Source organism: Homarus americanus, unplaced genomic scaffold, assembly GCF_018991925.1.
Source record: "Homarus americanus isolate GMGI-L3 unplaced genomic scaffold, GMGI_Hamer_2.0 scaffold37032, whole genome shotgun sequence".
In the NCBI taxonomy this organism is placed as follows: domain Eukaryota; kingdom Metazoa; phylum Arthropoda; class Malacostraca; order Decapoda; family Nephropidae; genus Homarus; species Homarus americanus.
In genome coordinates this window covers 7760530-7765631 of record NW_024731852.1, presented here as the reverse complement: position 1 = coordinate 7765631, position 5102 = coordinate 7760530, and the positions used below count along the sequence as shown (strand labels likewise).

Here is a 5102-nt window from a genome sequence, read left to right as displayed (position 1 = left end):
ATAAATGAAGGAAGGGAGGAAGAAAGGAACGGTGGTTAAGGGGGTGATTGACTTCGGGGGAAAGATTGATGTCACTGTGAATGATGTTAGAATGACTGAGTGTAAATAATGACCCAATGAATAAACAGAGGAGACAGAATAATCGACAATAAATCTTGGGGACAGTTGAAACATGTGAATAAAAATGTTGACTTAATTAATGAATAAAGGGGATAGGATAACAGGTAATAATTATTAAGAAATAGAAAGATATAAAATACCTAACCAAGGAATGAATAGAGAAGGTAACATAAGTGTAATAAAAAGGGTAATAATGAATAAATCAATAAATAGAGGAGATAAGAAAAGGGTGATAAATCTTTAACTTGAAATGTATAAAGTAAATAATACATAAGTGAATAAATACAAGGGATAGAATAATAGGTAATAAGCGTAAGGGGTAATAATAACTGAGAGGTGTATAAAAAGTGGTGAATAAATTAGAGAATAAAGGAGATAGGATAATAAGGAGTCATTATCCTCCGTCATTCTCGGTGTCTTTGTCGCCAACACGATGTGACGTCACGGTCTTGATAATTATTTTGATAAGAACAGTAATGCTGATCATACTGATACTACTACTACTACTACCACTACTACTACTACTACTACCACTACTACTACTACCACTACTACTACTACTACGGATGATTAATAATAATAATAATAATTCATCCGATAATAAGTAATAATAGTTGACTACAATATTAATCGGTACCCGGGTATAGTTTGTGCTGGGTATTCAAGCCCCTCTTACACGGAACGGTTAGGGGGGGGGGCAGCTTTAATCACAGGTGCAGACACAGATTGTACAGGTAGATCAAGGTGTTCCGACTTCACCTGACCGTTGGAGGATCAGCCAAAGTTTCATAGAAGAGTAAACTCCACCCTTGAGCAGATGGAGTTTAACGCAAAGTTGACAACAAAAACTACATACATACATGCATACATACATGCATACATACATACATACATACATACATACGTCAATTAGATCAGTGAGCTAACAGACATCTTGTCCCATAACCCTGGCAATAGAGCAGTGTGAGGGAGAGGATGTAGTGACAGCCAGCCTCGTCCTGCTATGCATCAGGGAAGAACTGAGGTCGCTGTAATCTTCATATCCCACGACCCAAGATGCTAACCACACCTATTCTTTAGACTCTCGCTTGATGGACACAGAGAAACCTTGTAACTGGCGTCGGTGTTGAACCCTCGGCTCAAAGTAGTAAAAGAACTTACTTCTCTTATAATGGCCAAACTGTCTGAGGTCATTCATTGTGCACATTCCACACCATCCCCTGATCAAGTGCCTCTCCCCTCCCCTGAAACAGTGCAAGCGTTTTCGTGTCAAGGATACTCCACCTACACCAGAGTCCTTCACGCTGACAGGAGGAGACTTACCTGAGCCATCCTCCTATATCAGAACTCACCCTGCCCCTAGACTACTGGAGAGACCAGAAGGATACATCCCCACAGCTCTGCTTCCTCACCATCCCAGCACCAGTGACTTGACTCTTCTCCAGGATAGGGAAGGTGTTCAGGCCAGAGAGGTGCTGGTTTATTGACACAAGGTTTCAAGAACTCATCTTCCATAAACATTTTAAATAATAAATATATTTTGTATTAGGCGAGAGAGTTAATTATAAGGTTCCAGAAATGGTTGTGCTAATTTTATTTTTATCCTCTAATTAAATAAAGTTTGATGCGGATAATATATTGTGTTAATAGTTATGTTTTACACAGTCTGAGGAAGATAATATACATGATTTTTTTTTATAAATATTTATTACGGGTTATGACTAGGCGGGTATTATGTCACATGTTATATAATGTGTTTTTGTTCCTGTGTTCAGTATTTATGTGGTTATGTTCAATAAACGACAAAAACTCGTCTCATCTAATTTCATAATACAATTTATTTATTAACTGATTTTCTAGTAGGTGTAATTATGAAGTTAATTGCCACCTATGAAAATAATCATAATCATAACTATAATACAAATACGGAAACTAATCAAATTATAATTGTAATTAAAAAAAAAATTCTAATAATTGAAAATCGCAATCAAATAATATTTAATCGACCCCCAGTGTACTCTACTACTACTACTACTACTACTACTACTACTACTACTACTACTACTACTACTACTACTACTGACACACGCACGTCAAATTTAACGTGAAAGAGAAAATATGATAATAAAGGAAAAAATAAAGCGAAAACAAAACAAAAGAATAACGAAAACACCGAATAGGCAACAGACAGGTATGTGATGATCCCGAAAAGAAGACAAATGAGAAACTACATTAATGATGGGATAAAACGAGACTGAGAGAGAGGGGAAACAATGAGAAGGGTGAGAAAAGCAGGAGAAAGAGAGAGAGAGAGAGAGAGATAGAGAGAGAGAGAGAGAAAGAGAGAGAGAGAGAGAGAGAGAGAGAGAGAGAGAGAGAGAGAGAGAGAGAGAGAGAGTCGAGGAATGAGGAAAAATGGAGAAACGGAGGAAGTGACGTAAAGAGAATTAGACAAAGAGATACTGTGATTGACTGAGAGAAGGGATGGAGGGGAGAGGGACACACACACGCGAAATAAATGGAGTGAGAAATGAGAATCAGTGAGGAAGGAACTTAACTGAGGTTAATGATATGAGTAAGAGAGAGAGAGAGAGAGAGAGCGAGAGAGTCATGGCAGTATTACCAGATCTCCCTGTAGTATGAACCGCAAGATTAAAGTGGCTGGTAATGTTTTAAGGTCCCTCTGCTCCTTGGCAATACCTCAAGGTGCACACAACAGGTGAATCTCACTTGAATTTAGAGCGTGGATATTCTGTGAGTGGCTTTACCTAATGTCATATCCCTAGTACTGACAGCTGCTATTGTTATTAAAATATTTCAACAACAACAATCTAAAAGCCGATTAACATAAGATATCGTCGCGCGGCTCGATGCTTGTATGGCTGATGGTATGGAGTGTGGGAGGGTACTGTCCTCTCCTCCCGTCAATACAGGGTCACCTACCATCCCGGAACACTCCTATTCCATCTACCTGTAAGCTATGTTGTTTTGATTTTTGGCTACCTGTTGGTCATTCTCCGTTGAACAGCCTCGAGTGGCCCCACCTTGCTTGGCCACTCGCCCATGATTTGTTCACAGCTTGGCCACTCGCTTCCTGGCCAGCCATGTCGGGTCCGTATTTGAGAGGCCTCAGGATGGCCCACTCCTTGGCCAGCCGCCTCTGCCGCGTTTTTCGGGATGCCTAATGGCAATCTCCTTACTTAATCATTCACTCTCACAAACTAAATTACTTTGTCGGGATTTGTGGTCCCCTGTTGGCCATTCTCCAGTGATCACTGTCTTAAGACACTAAGCCTTGGGGTGGCCTCACCCTGCTTGGCCACTCGCTGATGTTTGGTTCACAGCGGAAGTGGTTTTTCATCTTGTAAATGAAGCGTACAGCCCATGTAAATTAATGGCTCTCATACCTCTCATAAGCAAATGGTGATGATGATGATATCTATGCTGTCCATAACAGGCTGTTAGGCCTATGGGACCCACTTGCTTTCATATACACACACACACACACACACACACACACACACACACACATATATATATATATATATATATATATATATATATATATATATATATATATATATATATATATATATATATATATATATATATACATATATATATATTCTTTCCGATAAACAAAGAAATCAAAACAATAACATCCTGTACCGCACGTCTCTAGAGATCCATTACCGACCTGGCAACTCCCGCGGCCACACACTAGGGACCCCACTGGGCTCTTCGACCCAGAAACAGTGAGTTTAACAGCTGCCAAGAACAAAAGTTAGGTTCCCGAGAGTGTAGCAAACGGCAGAGGTACTCTAGATAGTTCTTGTAAGATGAGCCCTCGTCCTTGGTACATTAACTCACCAGAAGATGGCAGCAGAGTCGGTATAAACATAGTTGTTGCCATTGATTACTTGGAGGTATTTTCTTCAACGTGTCCAATGTTTGCTTTCATTTTAGGCTGATGTAGACACAAAACTTACCAACAGATGTCACCAGTGTTGACGTAAACAACACTAGCGCCAGCCATCACTTGACTATTATCAATTCCATTATAGGTCTAATAAAAACGTTAAAATAAGGAAGGATTAAGATAACTAAAGGAAGACGAGAATCACTGAGGTCTGGCTGGTAGGGGTGGCAGGAGGGTGACATGAAGGGTGGTAAGAGGGGTGGCAGAAGGGTGGCAGGAGGGATGGTAGGAGGGGTGGCATGAAGGGTGGCAGGAGGGGTGGCAGTAGGGGTGACATGAAGGGTGGCAGGAGGATGGTAGGAGGGAGGTGGCATAAGGGGTGGCATGAAGGGTGGCAGGAAGGGTGGCAGGATGGAAGCAGGAGGGGTGGCTGGAGGGTTGGCAACAGGCAGGAGAGAGAATACGACAAGAGAAGGAATGACACATTATTTGAGCTAAAATTCGTAATATTAAGGAACTTTTAACGCTGTAGAAATATGGTTTCTGTAATTGAGTGAGTGGCGGAGTGGGTAAGGAATGAGTGGGAGAGGGAGCAAGGGGTGAGTGAGGGAGGGGGCTAGGCGTGGGTTGGATGGCTCTGAGGATGAGTGGTAATATCCGTCAACATCCAACGTGGGCGGGTCAAAGATCTGGACGGGGTCGTGGGCGGTGGGCGTGTTAGGTAGAACTCGTGGGCGCCTTGATACCACTTGATGGAGTATAGATGATCGAGCTCCTCCTGCCACGAGGCACTCCAGGTCCCCTCCCCTGCCTCCACCCGCGCGCGGCACCCGCACCCCCGTGATGCGGATAGTGGTAGTGCCTGTAGGGGAGAAGATGGTGGTGAGGGGTGATGGTGGTAGTGCCTGTAGGGAGAAGATGGTGGTGAGGGTGATGGTGGTAGTGCCTGTAGGGGGAGAAGATGGTGGTGAGGGTGATGGTGGTAGTGCCTGTGGGGAGAAGATGGTGGTGAGGGTGTGGTGGCCTGGGGAAGATGGTGGTGAGGGTGATGGTGGTAGTGCCT

The 5102-nt window shown here is 42.6% G+C and overlaps 1 protein-coding gene across 1 annotated transcript in view; it reads right to left on the bottom strand.

Annotated features, from left to right (window-relative positions):
* LOC121868008 overlaps positions 1-4841 on the bottom strand; it is a 17642-nt gene extending 12801 nt beyond the window's left edge. The window contains exon 1 of the mRNA XM_042368218.1: positions 4699-4841. The gene's annotated coding sequence lies outside the window, so the exon portion shown is untranslated. The remainder of the gene's footprint in view (positions 1-4698) is intronic.
* Between the last annotated feature and the right edge of the window lie 261 nt (positions 4842-5102).